The sequence below is a fragment of the Schistocerca gregaria genome, chromosome 5 (genome assembly GCF_023897955.1).
Source record: "Schistocerca gregaria isolate iqSchGreg1 chromosome 5, iqSchGreg1.2, whole genome shotgun sequence".
Lineage (NCBI taxonomy): Eukaryota > Metazoa > Arthropoda > Insecta > Orthoptera > Acrididae > Schistocerca > Schistocerca gregaria.
Window position 1 is genome coordinate 88891341 of NC_064924.1, and position 21950 is coordinate 88913290.

The 21950-nt window shown below is 40.6% G+C and overlaps 1 protein-coding gene across 1 annotated transcript in view; it reads right to left on the bottom strand.

Moving 5' to 3' along the window:
- Positions 1-21950, bottom strand: part of LOC126272585 (interleukin-1 receptor-associated kinase 1-like) — a 148314-nt gene that overhangs the window by 15711 nt on the left and 110653 nt on the right. The window lies entirely within an intron of this gene.

Below are 21950 nucleotides of genomic sequence, written 5' to 3' on the forward strand. Positions count from 1 at the left end.
ATACTCATAGCAATACAACATAGCAGAAAACATAAATCCACTTGCGTAAGACATTACAAGTATATGACCATTCAGGAACTACCCATAAAATTCATTTGGTCTGTCTGGCAAAGATACACTGGTTGATAAATTTTAGTAAAGCTTGACACGAGGTCATCAGTGTTCCTACCTTGAAGTGCATGTTGGTAACTCTTCCGTGAGCGATAAAAGGAAGCTAACCTGGTAGGATAGCTGATTTGTATAGCCAACAACAATTATGTTTTACTTTCAGTCACAGGAGAAACAAATATTGCATTTTAATGTAACATTCTTGATCATAGCATGCAATGGAACTGCAGTTCCACAGAAAACACAGATGCACATATGGTAATAAATTATTTAACACAAGTGGTGCTGGTATCATTATATACTTGCAAACATGTCCTGTCTCTGCAATTAAATAAGACTTCATCTTTATATGACAGGTGTTTCACTTTTTTGTATTTATGAAACATCACATATTAAGGTCTCTAATGACACTTTGTAAATAAAAGGAAACTAAACATGTATGACATAAAAATAAACAGCATTTTGTTTAGCTGCATTGATGGATCACATCTTCAAGAAAATAGTAATATAGGAACAAGGAAGGAATGCCAGAAAATATAAAAATAATGATGACATCAGGAATTCATTCAAAAGAACTTGTTGCACTGCAGCTCATACCCTGTTGCTACACACTTCATAAAATGCACAAATGGACCCTTCTTTTCACCATATCTTCTGCACCCCACATACTCAAACAAATGGCTATCGAACTGCACTGTCCAGTTCTATGAAGCAATCTTCATTTGGCCAACCAGATGACTTCTATGCTATCGGTTGTGCACCTGTTTTGAGATTGTTAAATTCCACTTTGTGTTTAACAGTAAAATGCTTGAATCCTTCATCATTCAAACACTTATTTATGTGACATAAAGTAGTCAAAAATTTCTGTTGCTTCTGACGGGCTGTACTCAAAAGATATTACCGAGCAGCGCCTTCTTTGTACGTCAGGAAACAATTTTGGACATCACTTGGGGGTTCCTCTTTCAATTCCTTTGAACACTCGACTTCCTATATTATTATTATTATTATTATTATTATTATTACTCCTTTTTTTGTCACTGCCAAATTTCCTCCTTGCAAACATAGCCTCGTTGATTTCCACAATAGCCCTACTGCCACCAACTTTCTCACTTTCGTTAAAACACATTTCAGTACACACTTCTCTGCACAAGCTTCTCCTTTCCACAAATGTCTTCTCAGAGAAGTGCAGTACATCATTTAAAAAAAGGTTTCTGCAGGTTTTCACCCAGAGAAGTTAAGTGCAGAATTTTTGCAACACTTACCTTACTTCCCTGAAACCAAGCTGTAGCTAACTGTACGATACATCTTTTTGCAGCTCCACTGCACTTCACCTGTACTATTCTTATGATAAATAAGACTAATATTCCCACTATACTTCAGACATTTTCCACAACTGGCTCTAAGCCAGTGAGACATACAACACGTAATGTCACCTTTGTGTTCCATCAGGAGAAATTCTCTATACAGAAATTGTTCAAAGGGCACGGTTCAAAACACAATGGACTGAAATCAAATTCATGAAACGTATTCACAGTTGCGAATATGGACAATCATCAGCTGTATAATGGACTGACAGCAATGAAAATTTGTGCGGGCTTAGACTTGATCCTGGTTCTCTCACTTAATGCGAGTGGCTGTCTTCCCATTAGGCTATCCAAGCATGACTCATAGCCATACCAAAACTTCCACATGTAATCAACACTGTGTTCACAACATGTCCTTGTACATTCATTAGGTTTATTCTGTACAGGGGAGATATTTTAGTTGAAGGTTGTTTGCCTGGTGTCAGCAGATAAATACAATAATGCAGTGCCTGTGTTGTTCAGAAGTATGATGGAATGTTCCTTCAGAAATGCATGCATGTCTGAAGGAACCTGCATCATACTTCTGAACAACACTGGCACTGCAATATTGTACGAAGTCAAATTGTTGAGTCAAAAGAGAGTGCTTTCTCTGGCTGAAGGCAGCTGTTTTGGTATTTCTTACTGGCTACTTAAAAGAACACCAAATGAAGCATTAACATCTAGGGCTGCCTTCTAAGGTGATTAAAAACTGACATAGTCACCTTGGAAAATTAAAAGTTAATATTTATAAAAATGTAAATGATGTCAGTAACATTTTTCTCAGGGTTGTTGGGACATAACCACCATGACACAGCCCTACCATCTTTTGATATGCTCTGATCACATAGATCAATGCAGCACATTAGAAAGATGTTAATCAAACTTACATTACCGTACTACCTTTTTATCACTGCCAATACCTTAAGAAGTTGAGACACATAATACTTACATAGAGCTTGGGCTACATCATAGGTCATTCTGTCCATCTCCATTTCATATTCAGTTTTGTTGGATTTGCCCACTCACAACCAAACTGTTTTACCAACCCAACCAAGACCTTGGCCTGCACTACAGATCTGCCAGTCACCACAACCATGTTTTCTGCTATCACATTCGTTGGCCACATCAACTCACAACCAAACTGTTGCCTTCTAATCTAACCCAGACCTCTGGCTACACTACAGATCAGTCTGTCACCACAACTGGGTTTTCTGCTTTCATAATTGTTAGCTTTGTCAACTTACAAACTGCTGCCTTCCAAAAACTTAGATGTCAGGCTCTGTTACAGATCGGCCTGTCACCACAACAACTTTTCTGCTTTCACATTCATTGACTTTACCAACTCACAACAAAACTGTTGTCTCCCAACACAATCTAGACCTCAGGTTACACTACAGGTCATAAAACAAATGCCAGGTTTCTGGAATATCAGAAAAGTAACAAACAGCCATCCACCCAGCAGAAATGGTTTGTGATTGTCATCAATACCTCAGCTGTGTATTTTACACAATTACTTCATATCAGACTGTCATAAAACAAAAATTTCCTCAGTTTTGACAGATCCTGTGATTACTGCCTCATAACAGAAATATCAAGATTCAGTGAAACTCGAAAATTAATAAAGGACCATCCATAAAACATGAATAATTCATAGCTGTCTGTCACCAACATCATCGTCTACATTTAAGAATAAATAATTAGTAATATTTCCTCATACAAATTGCTACATACCCCAACGACAGAAATTCAAATATGCTGCAATTGCAGAAAATGAAGAAAGGGCTGCCTACACGACGTAGGAATTTGAGTCTATCCATCACCAAAAGAAGAGTTACATATTTCGTATGAATTAAATAGTGTAGAACATTCACCATTACACATATTCCGTAGTTCAGACATATACTTGAATATTTATCTCAATACAAAATCATTAAAAGTAATACATATTAACTACAGAAATTCCCAGAAAAAATCTTTATTTATATCATAAGTCTCAATATTACTTTTCCATCTAACGCCTCATCATTCACTCTATAAATGCCTGTCACCAAGCACAACAAGCACAGGCACTGCCAACACCTGTGCTGTACTGCAATTGAGAAAAGCATGTGGATGGTCCATAGCAAAGTTCAGGCTGAACTTTAGCACAGTGACAGAACGTTTTCTTTTAATGTTGTAGCTTACATTCTGTTATAGATACTAGTCATATTAATGGCTGCCTGCTATATACACACATACATTTCATACTGCTGCCCTATATCAGCTCAAGAGTACAATATAAATTAATTAGGAATTGATACACAAAATGGTTGTTATATTTGACACAGTATTTTAGAAATTCCTTTGGAAAAATAAGGAAAGAATGAAGAACGGAAGGAATGAAGGAAGCAAGATTACGGTTTGGCATCCCAACTGACAATAAGGTCATTAGAGACAGAGTACCTGAGTGTTTCAAGGATGATGAAGGAAATCTGCTGCACATTTCAAATGCACCATCCCAGCATCTGACTAGTTCAATTTAGGGAAATTACGGAAAACCTAAATCAGGGTGGCTGGCTGCAGATTTCAACCGTTGTCCTCCAGAAAGTAAGTCCAGTGTCCTAACCACTGAGGAATTTCACACATTTCTGGTAAATGCACTAGTGTAAGTACAGCTGACACTTTATGCCTTCACGATAAAAATTAATTACAGTGCAACCTCTACATAACATTTTTCAAGGGACCACAAATTCTGAACACTGTATGGAGGAAAGCACTATAAAGAGGAAGGCTTCCAAATAATAATTGTAGGGAATTACTGAAGATCGTGATACCACTCATCAGCTTTGACAAATCGTGCCATAGGATGACATTTTAAATTTTCACAACACTGTAATATGATATTCATTGCAAATGTTCAATGTATAGAATGATTAGTTTTCTGTAATTAAAACATGGGGCCCGGTAGGTGGATGGGTGAAAGTAAATGGCGCCAAAAAGATCGCAAGCAGAATGTGTGTCACATGTCACATGACCAGGTTCTGCCGCTGACATATGAAATACGCTGAGCGCGGGCTTACTGAGCCGGTGCAAACTGTGAACCCACAGAACAGAAAATGATGCGTCTACATCCAGTCACTTAAACGTTATAAAGAGGTAAATAATTGACATGGGTTCCGAAAATATGAGTGTTACATGGAGGAAATTGTAATATACCGGAAACACAGTAAATTTAACATTGTTTATATAGGCTTTTAGTCGGGACCAAAAAACAGATGTAACATAGAGGAAAACATTATATGGAGGAATGTTATAAAGAGGTTTCACTGTAATTAATTATGTTCTGTAGATGCCATCAATGAGGAGAACCTTCAGGGTCTCAAAACATACATTAACAAAAAAATTATAAAAAAAATAAAAATTAAAAATAGGCATGTCACAGAAATTTAATGTGCATACTAACTGAACAATAAACCATCACTATACTGCTTAATGTTAAATATGCTTATGCACACTAAATTTAATCAAGAAAGTTGGAAAGAAATTTGCAACTTTGAAAAAAGTTGTTGCTTACTCAGTTGTACTAAATAGCTGCTTCTTATCTCCTATTCAGATTTGTTTTCAACATGAACAGTGTGCTCCAAGGCTGTATTAATGAGATCCAAGGCAGGAAGTAGGGTAGCATTGGTTGTAAATTAATACAAGAACATAATGAGAATCAAATATTAAAATATAAATTCAAACCAGATCACAAATATATCAGCTTGTAAACCATAAATTTACATACTAATTATATCCAAGTCATGATGACCCACTATAAATATAGTAGCATGTGGTACCATTTGACATTACAGATAACAGACATGAGTTGAAGTGAGATTGCTGCTTATATTTTCATGCAGCTAAACTCAGTATATGGTGTGGGCTAGTGCTCTCTTTATTACCGTCACTTGTATTCTACTTATTTTTACACTATTTGAAAAGTAAAATATGTAAAACTAAATGGCTTCCTTAAATACTAAAATACAGTCAGTAACTGAACAAATAATCCACTGGCAGGTGGCACAAATTAAAATACTAGTAATATTTCTCTTATATAAAACCTAAAGCCAAACATATACATTATCGATGTATATCAAATGCTGAGTTCATAGTTCCCTCTTCTAAATAGGATTACATTAAGAAAAGTAACTTACATGGTTGTCAAGTATGAGACAGTGTTACAATCTACAGGAGAATGCAATGTACAACATGTTTTATAAAATCTTATCACTGTGTATTATAGAAACATGTGTAACTTGGTTTGATGTTAATAATAATACAGATACATGTACTGTCAGTGGCTACTGAAAAACACGTATTCTACATTTCATTCTCACTTACTGAAATGGTGCACTGCAGTACATACAGCTATACTTATGAGGTGTTGTGTATCCTCCTTTGGACCTATACAGCTCCTTATTTTTATTAATTAGATGGCCTCTGATACCCTCCTAAAACCAGGTGCTTCTAATTGTCAACTGCTCCTGAGCAAGATGGCATGGAGAAAATCTCTGACAATCAAATATCTCCATTTCTTTAACAGAATCCAAAAATCTGCCATTACTTCTTATGCAGTAGCTCCAGTTGTGAGGTGTGATTTTATTATTAATGCCAAATCAAGTTAGATATATGTTCCTACAATAACCAGTGATAAGATTTTATAAGTCATTATGTATGCTGCATTTTCCTTGAGGTCGTAACACTAGTTCATACTTACAACTATATAAGTTACTTTTCTGAATGTAACCCAATTTGGTAGAGAGGTTGTAACACTGGTTCATACTTACAACCATATAAATTACTTTTCTGAATGTAATCTAACCTGGAAGAGAGAATTATGAACCCAGCATGTGAAATGTATGCATAGCGTATAACTTGTTTCTTAATATTACTACAGGCTTTAGGTTTTATATGAAAGAAATACTACTAGTATTTTAATGTGTGCCACCTACAAGGGGATTCTTCCTTCAATTACTGAATGTATTTTAGTATTTAAGGATGCTACTGTAGTTTTATATATTTTGCTTTTCAAATAATGTAAAAAAAAAGGAGAACACAAATGACAGTAATAAAGAGGACATTAGTTGCTACTGATGTCACATACCGAGGTTAGCTGCATGGAAATGTGAGCATCAAGCTCAGTTTAACTGATGTTTGTTGTCAGTCATGTCAAGTGGTACCATGTGCTATTATGTTTCTGATGAGTCATCATGACCTGGATATAAGTGATATGTAAATTTACAGTTCTGTATTTGTGATCTGGTTTTAATTTATATTTCATAGCTTGATTCTCATTATGTTCTTATATTCATTTATCACGGAGATAGCTACATAGCAGGTGAAATTGATCTCCAATAAACACATCAAAAATTTATGACTGATGCTTCCCCTCCTCCTATCTTGGTAATCTCCTATTAATAACTTAATATTTGGAGACACTGGAATTTTTCAAAGAAAATAGTTACCCATTTTTAAATGCCAAGTACAGTTTACAGGGCAGATTTTTAATTAACTTCCCATGTAGTTAACAAAACTTTTCAGTCCTTGAACTTATGTATTCAGATAGTTTGTAGAAAGAGTAGTTACTACTCTAGAGCACGTTGGGTGGCACGGGATACATGCGGACGTGCATTGTCCTGTTGGAACAGCAAGTTCCCTTGCCGGTCTAGGAATGGTAGAACGATGGGTTCGATGAGGGTTTGGATGTACCGTGCACTATTCAGTGTCCCCTCAACGATCACCAGAGGTGTACGGCCAGTGTAGGAGATCACTCCCCGCACCATGATGCCGGGTAGTGGCCCTGTGTGCCTCGGTCGTATGCAGTCCTGATTGTGGCGCTCACCTGCACGGTGCCAAACACGCATACGACCATCATTGGCACCAAGGCAGAAGCGACTCTCATCGCTGAAGACGACACGTCTCCATTCGTCCCTCCATTCACGCCTGTCGCGACACCACTGGAGGCGGGCTGCAAGATATTCGGGCGTGAGCGGAAGACAGCCTAACGGTGTGCGGGACCGTAGCCCAGCTTCATGGAGACGGTTGCGAATGGTCCACGTCGATACCCCAGGAGTAACAGTGTCCCTAATTTGCTGGGAAGTGGCAGTGTGGTCCCCTACGGCACTGCGTAGAATCCTTCGGTCTTGGCGTGCATCCGTGCGTCGCTGTGGTCCGGTCCCAGGTCGACGGGCACGTGCACCTTCCGCCGACCACTGGTGACAACATCGATGTACTGTGGAGACCTCACGCCCCACGTGTTGAGCAATTCGGCGGTACGTCCACCCGGCCTCCCGCATGCCCACTATATGCCCTCGCTCAAAGTCCGTCAACTGCACATACGGTTCACGTCCACGCTGTCGCGGCATGCTACCATTGTTAAAGACTGCGATGGAGCTCCGTATGCCACGGCAAACTGGCTGACACTGACGGCGGCAGTGCACAAATGCTGCGCAGCTAGCGCCATTCGACGGCCAACACTGCGGTTCCTGGTGTGTCCGCTGTGCTGTGCGTGTGATCATTGCTTTTACAGCCCTCTCACAGTGTCCGGAGCAAGTATGGTGGGTCTGACACACCGGTGTCAATGTGTTCTTTTTTCCATTTCCAGGAGTGTGTGTGTGTGTGTGTGTGTGTGTGTGTGTGTGTGTGTGTGTGTGTGTGTGTGTGTATATATATTCCAAGACTTACCAAGCGGGAAAGTGCCGGCAGACAGGCAGAATGAACAAAACACACAAACACACACACAGAATTACTAGCTTTTGCAACCGATGGTTGCTTCTTCACGAAAGAGGGAAGGAGAGGGAAAGACAAAAGGATGTGGGTTTTAAGGGAGAGGGTAAGGAGTCATTCCAATCCCGGGAGCGGAAAGACTTCCCTTAGGGGGAAAAAAGGACAGGTGTACACTCACGCGCACACACACACACACACACACACACACACACACACACACACACACACACACACACACACATATCCATCCACACATACACAGACACAAGCAGACATATTTAAAGGCAAAGAGTAAGGGCAGAGATGTCAGTCACGGCAGAAGTACAGAGGCAAAGAAGTTGTTGAAAGACAGGTGAGGTGTGAGCGGCGGCAACTTGAAATTAGCGGAGATTGAGGCCTGGCAGATATCGAGAAGAGAGGATATACTGAAGGGCGAGTTCCCATCTCCGGAGTTCGGATAGGTTGGTGTTGGTGGGAAGTATCCAGATAACTCGGACGGTGTAACACTGTGCCAAGATGAGCTGGCCGTGCACCAAGGCATGTTTAGCCACAGGGAGATCCTGGCCGTGTACCAAGACATGTTTAGCCACAGGGTGATCCTCATTACCAACAAACACTGTCTGCCTGTGTCCATTCATGCAAACGGCCAGTTTGTTGCTGGTCATTTCCACATAGAAAGCGTCACAGTGTAGGCAGGTCAGTTGGTAAATCATGTGGGTGCTTTCACACGTGGCTCTCCCTTTGATCGTGTACACCTTCCAGGTTACAGGACTGGAGTAGGTGGTGGTGGGAGGGTGCATAGGACAGGTTTTACACCCGGTGCGGTTGCACCCTCTCCAAACCTTCCAGGAATTTCTCACTTCCAGCCTTGCCTCTCAATCTTTCTTGAAAAACCTTAATCCGGCTCCCAACAGCACCACAGCCGAAGCCCAGGCTATCCGTGATCTGAAAGCTGACCAATCCATCATCATTCTTCCGGCTGACAAGGGTTCCACGACCGTGGTACTTGATCGTCGGGAGTATGTGGCTGAGGGACTGCGTCAGCTTTCAGACAACCCTACATACAAAGTTTGCCAAGGTAATCCCATTCCTGATGTCCAGGCGGAGCTTCAAGGAATCCTCAGGACCTTAGGCCCCCTACAAAACCTTTCACCTGACTCCATCAAACTCCTGACCCCACCGACACCTCGCACTCCTACCTTCTACCTACTTCCTAAAATTCACAAACCCAAACATCCTGGCCGCCCCATTGTAGCTGGTTACCAAGCCCCCACAGAACGTATCTCTGCCTACGTAGATCAACACCTTCAACCCATTACATGCAGTCTCCCATCCTTCATCAAAGACACCAACCACTTTCTCGAACGCCTGGAATCCGTACCCAGTCTGTTACCCCCGGAAACCATCCTTGTATCCATTGATGCCACTTCCCTATACACAAATATCCCGCACATCCAGGGCCTCACTGCAATGGAGCACTTCCTTTCACGCCGACCACCTGCCACCCTACCTAAAACCTCTTTCCTCGTCACCTTAGCCAGCTTCATCCTGACCCACAACTTCTTCACTTTTAAAGGCCAGACATACCAACAATTAAAGGGAACAGCCATGGGTACCAGGATGGCCCCCTCGTATGCCAACCTATTTATGGGTCGCTTAGAGGAAGCCTTCTTGGTTACCCAAGCCTGCCAACCCAAAGTTTGGTACAGATTTATTGATGACATCTTCATGATCTGGACTCACAGTGAAGAACAACTCCAGAATTTCCTCTCCAACCTCAACTCCTTTGGTTCCATCAGATTCACCTGGTCCTACCCCAAATCCCATGCCACTTTCCTTGACATTGACCTCCATCTGTCCAATGGCCAGCTTCACACATCCGTCCACATCAAACCCACCAACAAGCAACAGTATCTCCATTATGACAGCTGCCACCTATTCCATATCAAACGGTCCCTTCCCTACAGCCTAGGCCTTCATGGCAAACGAATCTGCTCCAGTCCTGAATCCCTCGACCATTACACCAACAACCTGAAAACAGCTTTCGCATCCCGCAACTACCCACCCGACCTGGTACAGAAGCAGATAACCAGAGCCACTTCCTCATCCCCTCAAACCCAGAACCTCTCACAGAAGAACCCCAAAAGTGCCCCACTTGTGACAGGATACTTCCCGGGACTGGATCAGACTCTGAATGTGGCTCTCCAGCAGGGATACGACTTCCTAAAATCCTGCCCCGAAATGAGATCCATCCTTCATGAAATCCTCCCCACTCCACCAAGAGTGTCTTTCCGCCATCCACCAACCTTCGTAACCTCTTGGTTCATCCCTATGAAATCCCCAAAGCACCTTCCCTACCCTCTCGCTCCTACCCTTGCAACCGCCCCTGGTGTAAAACCTGTCCTATGCACCCTCCCACCACCACCTACTCCAGTCCTGTAACCCGGAAGGTGTACACGATCAAAGGGAGAGCCACATGTGAAAGCACCCACGTGATTTACCAACTGACCTGCCTGCACTGTGACGCTTTCTATGTGGGAATGACCAGCAACAAACTGTCCATTCGCATGAATGGACACAGGCAGACAGTGTTTGTTGGTAATGAGGATCACCCTGTGGCTAAACGTGCCTTGGTGCACGACCAGCACATCTTGGCACAGTGTTACACCGTCCGAGTTATCTGGATACTTCCCACCAACACCAACCTAGCCGAACTCCGGAGATGGGAACTTGCCCTTCAGTATATCCTCTCTTCTCGATATCTGCCAGGCCCCAACCTCTGCTAATTTCAAGTTGCCGCCGCTCATACCTCACCTGTCTTTCAACAACTTCTTTGCCTCTGTACTTCCGCCTCAACTGACATCTCTGTTCTTACTCTTTGCCTTTAAATATGTCTGCTTGTGTCTGTGTATGTGCGGATGGATATGTGTGTGTGTGTGTGTGTGTGTGTGTGTGTGTGTGTGTGTGTGTGTGTGCGCGCGCGCGAGTGTACACCTGTCCTTTTTTCTCCCTAAGGGAAGTCTTTCTGCTCCGGGGATTGGAATGACTGCTTACCCTCTCCCTCAAAACCCACATCCTTTCGTCTTTCCCTCTCCTTCCCTCTTTCCTGAAGAAGCAACCATCGGTTGCAAAAGCTAGTAATTCTGTGTGTGTGTTTGTGTGTTTTGTTCATTGTGCCTGTCTGCTGGCACTTTCCCGCTTGGTAAGTCTTGGAATCTTAGCTTTTAATATATTTTTCCCATGTGGAAGTTTCTCTCTATTTTATAACAAAGATTCCAAGACTTACCAAGTGGGAAAGCACCGGCAGACAGGCACAATGAACAAAACACACAAACACACACACAGAATTTCTAGCTTTCGCAACCGATGGTTGCTTCTTCAGGAAAGAGGGAAGGAGAGGGAAAGACGAAAGGATGTGGGTTTTGAGGGAGAGGGTAAGAAGTCATTCCAATCCCGAAAGCAGAAAGACTTCCCTTAGGGGGAAAAAAGGACAGGTGTACACTCGCAAACACACACATATCCATCTGCACATACACAGACACAAGCAGACATATTTAAAGGCATTTGCCTTACCCTCTCCCTTAAAAACCACATCCTTTTGTCTTTCCCTCTCCTTCCCTCTTTCCTGAAGAAGCAACCATCGATATATATATGTATATATAATAGGGGGGGAGGGGGCAAAATCATGGCTTCGTAGCCAATGTTGGGTCTTCATTTGGTGCACATTCTGTATCTGAATCCTGTAGGGATACCAGTATAAAAAGCACCACAAAATCTTTCGAACTGTTGATCAGTGAGAGGCAATTCCCGTGACTCAGTTCAAGTACTGACTGTGGAATTTGAGGTAAATGCTGCACAGTCAGCTATAGCTACAGCAACTTCAACAACAACTGCCATGTGGATGAGCCGCTGCCTCCTTCCTGCTGCACTGCCTAATTCACCTGTTTCTTTAAATTTCTTGATCATATTCTCTATCCCATTTATTGACATGGAGCCTCTTCGTAGCTGCTTCTGTTGATTATATTCCTGCTATCCATTGCTGCTGTTACTGCCATTCTGATAATACAAGTTTACCAGTAGTGCACAGTCTTCTCTCTCAACAGCGCTTGGTTTTCATATGGAAAACATCAACGTTCTTAACCCTTTACACTAACAACAACTTCACAACAGAAATCAACATGTGTTGCCAAGTGAGAAACAGCATAATGATTTTATAATAGGAAACATTCCACATTTTTTCTTCTTACAGCACCATGTTTTCACCTGGTTGCAGAAAGAGGAACAATTACTTTTTTCAACATTCTCTGTGACCGCACTGGTTTATGAACACACCTATGTTGAAACTTCCTGGCAGATTCTGGAAACATCCCCCAGGCTGTGGCTACGCCATGTCTCCGCAATGTCCTTTCTTTCAGGAGTGCTAGTTCTGCAAGATTTGCAGGAGAGCTTCTGTAAAGTTTGGAAGGTAGGAGACGAGGTACTGGCAGAAGTAAAGCTGTGAGTACTGGGCGTGAGTCGGGCTTTGGTAGCTCAGTGGTAGAGCACTTGCCCACGAAAGGCAAAGGTCCCGAGTTCGAGTCTCAGTCGGGCACACAGTTTTGATCTGCCAGGAAGTTTCATATCAGCGCACACTCCGCAGCAGAGTGAAAATCTCTTTCTGCACACCTATGTTGTTTCTGTGACCTGCGATGTATACAACCCACACAGCAGCTGTCAATTTAATTATAACCAGCCGGTATATTTGCCTTGGTGTCTATTAATTACAGTTTTGGTACATATGCACACTAAGTTCAAACTCTTGCACGAATTGGGTGAAGCTGTGAGCAATGAAGATAATGGACAATGGATGCTACATATGTATTGTGCCACAGGTTGAGAGTTCGGATTGAATGGAAAACATGCTCGGTTAGCCGAAGCTGTTAAGGCAACATTCACATACAGTGAGAAATTTCAGTTTGAGTCCACATCTGGCATAAATTTTGACTTGTTGCGACTGAATTTCTTTCAGTGCCAAATTGTGGCTGATGTCTGTATTTCTCTTACCTCATGTATACATATAGCCACTGAATCATAAATCGTGTCTATTCTTTCAGACATGTCTGAAAGAACCGACGCCACACACCTGGGTTAAAAATAACTACTCTACACACACACAACAGACACAAGCTTGTGTCTGTGTATGTGCGGATGGATATGTGTGAGTGTGTGTGTGTGCGCGAGTGTACACCTGTCCTTTTTTTCCCCCTAAGGGAAGTCTTTCCGCTCCCGGGATTGGAATGACTCCTTACCCTCTCCCTTAAAACCCACATCCTTTCGTCTTTCCCTCTCCTTCCTGAAGAAGCAACCATTGGTTGCGAAAGCTAGTAATTCTGTGTGTGTGTTTGTGTGTTTTGTTCATTGTGCCTGTCTGCCGGCACTTTCCTGCTTGGTAAGTCTTGGAATCTTTGTTTTTAATGTATTTTTCCCATGTGGAAGTTTTTTTCTATTTTATATATATATATATATATATATATATATATATATATATATATTGATGTAAATTGTGTCTGTGTATGTGCGGATGGATATGTGTGTGTGTGTGTGTGTGTGTGTGTGTGTGTGTGTGTGTGTGTGTGTGTGTGCGCGCGAGTGTACACCTGTCCTTTTTTTCCCCTAAGGGAAGTCTTTCCGCTCCCGGGATTGGAATGACTCCTTACCCTCTCCCTTAAAACCCACATCCTTTCATTTTTCCCTCTCCTTCCTTCCTTCCTGACGAAGCAACTGCCAGTTGCGAAAGCTCGTAATTCTGTGTGTGTATTTGTGTGTTTTGTTCATGTGCCTGTCTGCCGGCGCTTTCCCGCTTGGTAAGTCTTGGAATCTTTGTTTTTAATATATATATATATACCTACCAAGCGGGAAAGCGCCGGCAGACAGGCACACGAACAAAACACACAAACACACGCACACAACCGCCAGCTCCAGCAACCGATGGCTGCCTCCCCAGGAAGGAGAGGGAAAGACGAAAGGATGCGGGTTCCAAGGGAGAGGGCAAGGAGAAACACCGATGGTGGAACATGACATGCGACAGGGCCATAGAAGAGAGAATACCAGCCTGGAAGAAAGTTAACAGCCATAAAACACAAGAAAAATGGGAGGACTTCAACAGGATACAGAAAAACACTTCAAAAATAATCCGAAGAGAAAAAAGAGGTTACGAAAATAGCAGGTTGAGGGAGATAGAAGAAGACTTCACCAGAAACAACACACGAAATTTTTACAGAGTATTCCGAGAAAATATGACAGGATATCAGCCACCAAGCTTATGCTTCAAAAGACAAGATGGAACACTGGAGACAAATCCGAAGAAAAACTGTGAAATATTAGCCAGATACTTTGAAACGTTACTTAACTGTGATAAACCAAAACAGAGATTACAGTTTACAAAACCAGAACCCAACCGGGACTCTGAACCCCCAACATATGAAGAAATCGTGAAAATAATAAAATCATTGAAAAATAACAGAGCACCAGGTGAAGATGGACTGATTGCAGAAATCTGGAAATTAGACCATGAAAACATTACACCCAAAATTCATAGTATAATCAAAAACATCTGGGAAACAGAAAAGATACCAGAAGAATGGAAGTCAGCCCTAATACCCCCTCCCCCCACAAGAAAGGAGACAAAACAGACCCTAATAACTACAGAGGAATTTCGTTACTGCCGGTCGCATACAAAATTCTATCAAAAGCTCTGTTGAATCACCTAGAACCTCAGATAGATCCACAGATCGGAGAATAGCAAGGAGGGTTCAGGAAGGGAAGATCATGCAGTGAGCAGATCTGGTGTCTGAGAACATTATTAACAATGAGAAAGTCCAGAAACACCACAGTAACATTTTTTGATTTCAAGAAGGCTTACGATTCCATAGACAGAAAAACGCTTTTTAATACACTAGAAGAAATGAAGGTAGACAATAAGACCAGAAAACTAATTCAGGAAACATTAACAAATACAAAGTCAAAAGTGAAGTTCATGGGCGAGATCTCAGAATCTTTCGAAATCAAGACAGGAGTGAGACAGGGAGATGGCCTTTCACCCATTTTATTTAACGCTGTTTTAGAGAAAATAATTAGGACGTGGGGCAAAGGAATCAATGGGGTAAAGATGGGGAGAGATAAAAATAGAACCGTCAACATAAAATGTCTGGCCTTTGCCGACGATATAGCCATCATTACAAATGACAGAAAAGAAGCCAGAGAAGCCCTAGAGATATTGCATGAAATCGCAGCCAGAACAGGACTACAAATATCATATGAAAAAACACAGTACTTGGACACCAAATCTGCAGACAGAAGCCCAGTGATAACTAAGTACGGAAAAATAACACAAGTAGAAAGTTTCAAATACCTGGGAGAGACTATGCAGAAAACAGGACTGAATTCAAACAGCCAATGAAGAAAGGGCTACAAAACTACAAAAAGCATACAGACTTACATGGAACCATTACAATAAAAGAAATATTTCCATCAATACCAAATTAAGACATTACAAAACAGTAGTCTTACCTGAGGCCTTGTATGCCTCAGAAACAACAGTAATCAGAGGAAGAACTAAAATCAAGGAAATGGAAAAGCAAGAGAGGAAAATTCTGAGAAAGATCTATGGGCCAGTTCAGAGAAAGGGTTTCTGGATAAAGAGACCAACAAAGGAATTGTACAAACAGGTAGAGACAATTGCAGACAATATCAGAAAAAGAAGGGCAAAATTCTATGGGCATATTCGTAGGATGAATTAAAATAGGCTGACCAAGAAGATTTTTAATATAGTGGTGACGAATAAGGTGAAAACTAACTGGATAAAGGAAACAATGGAAGACCTTAAAAATCTAAACATCTCCACAGAAGAAATATCAAACAGAGGAAAATACAGAGAAAAAAATCAACAAACAGAAATTCGATGAAACACCAAAAGAGAAGAAAGCAGGAAAGAAGTGGACAGAAGAGAGGAAGAAGAAGCACAGTGAATTTATGAGAGGTTTTTGGGAAGAGAAAAGAAAGAGACAGAAAAAAGTGCCATGAATTTGAAATGTACCAATTTATGTACTATATTGTCATTGTGAATATTGATTGTGTTTTAACGCTCTCCTCAATGGGGAATTAACGATAATAATAATAAATATACACACACATGGGAATGGATGAAATGTGGCCACAGAATACAGTTTGAACAGACGAGATACATTTTACTTTGCAAGGTGATGTGAATGAACAGAACTGTCATATATGAGGAGGTTCTACTCTGCCAAATGTACAGGAACATCCATTGCACACAGTTAATGTGAGTGTGTGGAGCTTGTGAAACCACCTCCTTCATTATCAGTTGGTTTTTCTTCAAATGGCCTTGCCGCAGTGGTAACACTGGTTCCCATCATATTACTGAAGTTAAGCACTCTCAGGCTGGGCTAGTACTTTTTTGGATGACTATCCAGCCTGCTTAACAAGTGAGGTGCAGCAATCAGCCCCTGTGAGGCAAACTGAGGAGCTATTTGATTGAGGAATAGAGACTCCGGTCTCATAAACTGACATAAGGCCGGGAGAGTGGTGTGCTAACCACAGGCCACTCCATATCCAGTGATGTCTGTGGGATGAGGATGACACAGCAACAGGTCAGTACTGTTGAGTCTTCATGTCCTGTTTGGGTGGAGTTTAGTTTAGGTCCCCCCCCCCCCCCCCAAGGAGACAACACCTCATGGACCTATTACATGCACAGTGACATACACATTATAATGACCTACATGTACAACATGTGATTCCAGCTTTGCAAGAATGCAACTATGTCCATTCCATTATATTTGTGCAAACTAAGGTGAAAGATTTGTTTCAAGAAAGCATCAGCAAGCAACGAAGCACACGAGTGTGGGATTTGTGTTGAGATGCCATGATCGGCCTCATTTGAACTCTTCTGTTGGGAGAGTGAACTTGGAGTTGGAGTGGCTGCTTAGGACGGATACAGGGTCCCATATTGGTTTGATTCCTGTGAATGCTATCGATAGGTGGGACTACACTAGACATAGCCTTCACCTCAATAGGAATGGGAAGGGAAAACTGTCTGGGTTGATTGCAGAAAACTTATGGGGGGACACTGTCACAAGTGGTAAAATACCAGTGGTCACAGGTACAAGAGGGATGCCTTTTTTAGGATAGGCAAGGGGGAAAGAAAACAAGTTTTAAGAGAGGTTGGCAGACACACTCAGTTTGAAAAAACAGATGAACAGAAGCCAGATTTTAGCATACAGAAAGTAATCAGAAACTGCCAGTTCATCTTCGCCAAAGCAGTTATAATCCCATTATTATGCAGTTTCAGTTATCTTTATTACACCAGAACATTCCGGGATTCAGAAAGAAATTGATGAAATGAATTCATCTTACGAAATTGACATAACCTGCCTCTCTGAACATCAAGTGACCACTGGTATAGACATTTCAGGATTTAAGCTAGCTTCCTACTTCTACAGAATAGATATGGATGGAGGAGAAGTTACCACATTTATTAAAAACTGCCATAAATTCAAGAACATTATTATTAATAAATTCTGTTTAGAGCAGCATCTAGAAGCATGTGCAACAGAAGTAGGGTTCCATAACAGATCCTATGTAATAGTAACTATTTACCAAGCACCTGCAGGAAATTCTAATCTCTTCATAAATAATCTAGAAGCTCTTTTGGGTTATTTAACATGAAGAAACAAAGAAATTTTGATTGCTGGCCACTTTAACACAGATTTTCTAATGCAATCTTCTAGTAAACATTTACTGCAGTTAGTAATGTTGTCTTTCAAACTAACACACACTGGAAACTTTCCAACTAGGATCACTAAATCCTCGACAGCCATTGATAATGTTTTTACAGACAAATCAAAGGAACAAAATCATACCATAAAACCTGCAATAAATGGACTGTCAGATCATGACATGCAGCTCCTTGTTTTAGATGTAAATTCTAAGCAGATTATCAAGACTGCTAAATCTGAGTACAGGAGAGTAATCAATCAACCAAAAATTGAGTGTTTTAGAAAAATGCTCAAAGATATGAACTGGAAAGATGTTTATAGTGATGATGACATGAATGAAAAATATTAACACATTCATGAATAATGTCAGTACCATGTTTGAAAACTGTTTTCCTCTACAAGTTACTCAAATTAAACAGAAGTCTATAATAAAACCATGGATTACACAAGGAATAAAGATTTCCTGTAAGACAAAAAGGAAAATGTATCTGTCGACCAAGAATAGCTCCAATGCTGATAATTTAGCTAAATACAAGGAGTATTGTAAAATATTTTTTAAAAAAAGTAATTCAGACATCTAAACAAATGCACTACGAGAAGAAGATAGCAATGTCAGGGAACAAAATAAAAACAATATGGGATATAGTGAAAGAGGAAACTGTTAGAACCAGAAAGGAACAGGAGCAAACAGCATTAAGGGTTTATGACACATTAGTAACCGATGGGCATAGTGTGGCAAATCTATTTAACAAGTACTTTATATCCGTTACTGATAGAATGAGATTGGCAGGATCCGTAAATAATGCCCTTGAATATCTGAAACTAGCCTTTACAAATAGTTTCAGGTACATGAATATGCCACTCACTTCACCAAAAGAAATAACTTCCATAACAAAATCTCTAAAAACGAAGCATTCTAGTGGTTACAATGAAATATCAACAAAGTTAATTAAGGCATGTTTTTGTGAGTTTAGTACAATTTTAAGTTACTTGTGTAACTAGTCAATTATAACTGGGACATTTCCTGGCTGGCTAAAATATGCAGATGTTAAGCCACTATTCAAGAAAAGGGATAAAGAGATACCATCAAACTACAGACCGATTTCACTTCTAACAGCATTCTCAAAATATTAGAAAAAGTAATGTATAGGCAGCTTCTCAATCCTCTGACCACAAACAACATATTATCAAGAACACAGTTTGGATTTATGAAAGGTTCTGATATCAAGAAGGCTATTTACACCTACAGTGAAAATGTACTTCATTCATTAAATAACAAATTACAAGCAGCAGGTATTTTCTGTGATTTGTCAAAGGCATTTGATTGTGTGAACCACAACATCCTTTTAAATAAATTAGAATTCTATGGTGTTACGGGCAGTGCTGCACAACAGTTCAAGTCATACCTTGCCAACAGAAAACAAAGGGTGTCAGTGCAAGGGACTAGTGAATTAAGTCATCAGTCATCATTAGAATGGGAAAAAATTACATGTGGTGTCCCAGAAGGATCCATCTTAGGGCCATTGCTTTTTCTAGTGTACATTAATGATCTCTCATCAGTTACACTGCCAGAAGCAGAGTTCATTTTGTTTGCAGATGAAACAAGAGTATTGCAATAAATAGTATGTCGAGTGTAGTTCTAGAAATATCTGCTAATGATATATTCATGGATATTAATAAATGGTTTAAAGCCAACTCACTGACATTAAACTTTGAAAAGACTCACTACATGCAATTCAGAACCAGTAGGAGGTTTCCAACCAGCATATGCATAAAGTATGAAGAAGAGCAGATAGAAGAGGATGACAGTCTTAAATTCCTGGGATTACAACTTGATAATAAATTCAGTTGGGAGGAGAACACCACAAAACTGCAGGAATGCCTTAACAAATCTGTATTTGCAATTCGAGTGTTAGCAGACACAGGCGACATAAAAATGAAAAAGTTTGCATACTTTTGCCTACTTTCATTCCATATTGTCATATGGTATAATATTTTGGGGTAACTCTTCAAGTCAAACAAAAATTTCAGAGCCCAAAAGCGTGTAATATTTATTATTTGTGGAGAAAATTCAACGACCTCCTGTAGAAACCTCTTCGAAGAACTGGGTATACTAACTACTGCCTCTCAGTGTATTTACTCCTCAATAAAATTTGTCCTAAATAATACCGGGTGATCAAAAAGTCAGTATAAATTTGAAAACTTAATAAATCCCGGAAAAATGTAGATAGAGAGCTAAAAATTGACACACATGCTCCGATGCCAATGCCTCTCCATAGCTCCAGACATGCTTTACAGTGCTGTTCACAATGTTATTCCTCGACTACAACTATTGTTGAGGGATGCTGGTGGACATATTGAGCATTTCCTGTAAAGAATATCATCTTTGCATTGTCTTACTTTGTTATGCTAATTATTGCTATTCTGATCAGATGAAGCGCTATCTGTCGGACATTTTTTGGACGTTTGTATTTTTTTTTGGTTCTAATAAAACCCCATGTCATTCCAAGTATATCTGGCTATTTGTACCTCTCTATCTATATTATTCCATGATTTATTCAGTTTTAAAATTTATACTGACTCTCAGTAATTAAAACTTTCGGGCTAAGAGGCTGTGGTCCAATAGTAGAAATACTTCTCCTTGACATTTCGTTGCCAGCTGAGGGCAACATCATGTGAGGTGAGTCTACGACTGGCTGCTAGGCCGTGGAGGTCCTGTTTATATAGAGCGCGTAGAGGGCGCCACTACTCGTCACGTGCTGTCAACAGTAAAACTATATCTGGCTGGCGTCATTACTCTCAATCGAAGGTAATCGATTGTCACACCTTGGGTACAAAGTCGATCGCCATATCTTATCTAATTTCAAGCCTTCTTCCTTCCTGTTAAAATTATTGTGGTGTTTAAAAATCTCTACAGCCTCTCTATACATGGTGCATAGTAATGTGATGTCTTAGCTAGCACACTCCTCTCTCTAAATTTTATTTCATGGTCACACGTTTGAAAAACATGTTCTGCTACAGCCGATTTGTCTGTGGGTCCCAGTTGACAGTTCCTTTTATGTTCAGTTAGGCGAGTGTTGATACTTCTTTTTGTGGTTCCAATGTAAACCTTCCCACAACTACACGGAATCTTATACACACCAGGAGTAGCTAAAGAGTGTCGTGCATCTTTCGCCGATCTTAAGCATTCACTAATCTTCTTGGTGGGTCTGAAGATTGTTTCAATTCTGAACTTGGCCTGAACTTTCCTGATACGGTCCGTAATATTGTGGATGAATGGAAGAAAAACTTTCCCCAACGATGGTTGTTGTTGTTGCACGTTTTCGGACATTTTTCTTCTGGGATGGATAGTTCTATCTATCTCCTTGCCAGCGTATCCATTTTTCTGGAAAGCGGTTTGCAAGTGGTTTAGTTCCTCTTGCAAATAAGCTGGCTCACAGATTTTATTAGTCCTGTCCACCAATGTCTTGATAATACCTCTCTTCTGCCTGGGATAATGGTTCGAATCCTTATGAAGATAACGGTCGGTATGCATATCTTTTCTGTAGACTTTGTGACCCAGAGTCCCATCTGCTCGTTTAATTACTGAGATGTCCAAAAAATTAATCTGTCCATTACTTTCTGTCTCCATAGTGAATTGTATTTTTGAATTGTTGTTATTCAAATGCTTCAAAAACAGTTCAGTTCTTCTTCACCGTGTTTCCATATGGACGTCTCAGTAATTAAATGAGCAGATGGGACTCTGGGTCACAAAGTCTACAGAAAAGATATGCATACCGATCGTTATCTTCATAAGGATTCAAACCATCATCCCAGGCAGAAGAGAGGTATTATGAAGACATTGGTGGACATTGCTAATAAAATCTGTGAGCCAGCTTATTTGCAAGAGGAACTAAACCACTTGCGAACCGCTTTCCAGAAAAATGGGTACGCTGGCAAGGAGATAGATAGAACACTCCATCCCAGAAGAAAAATGTCC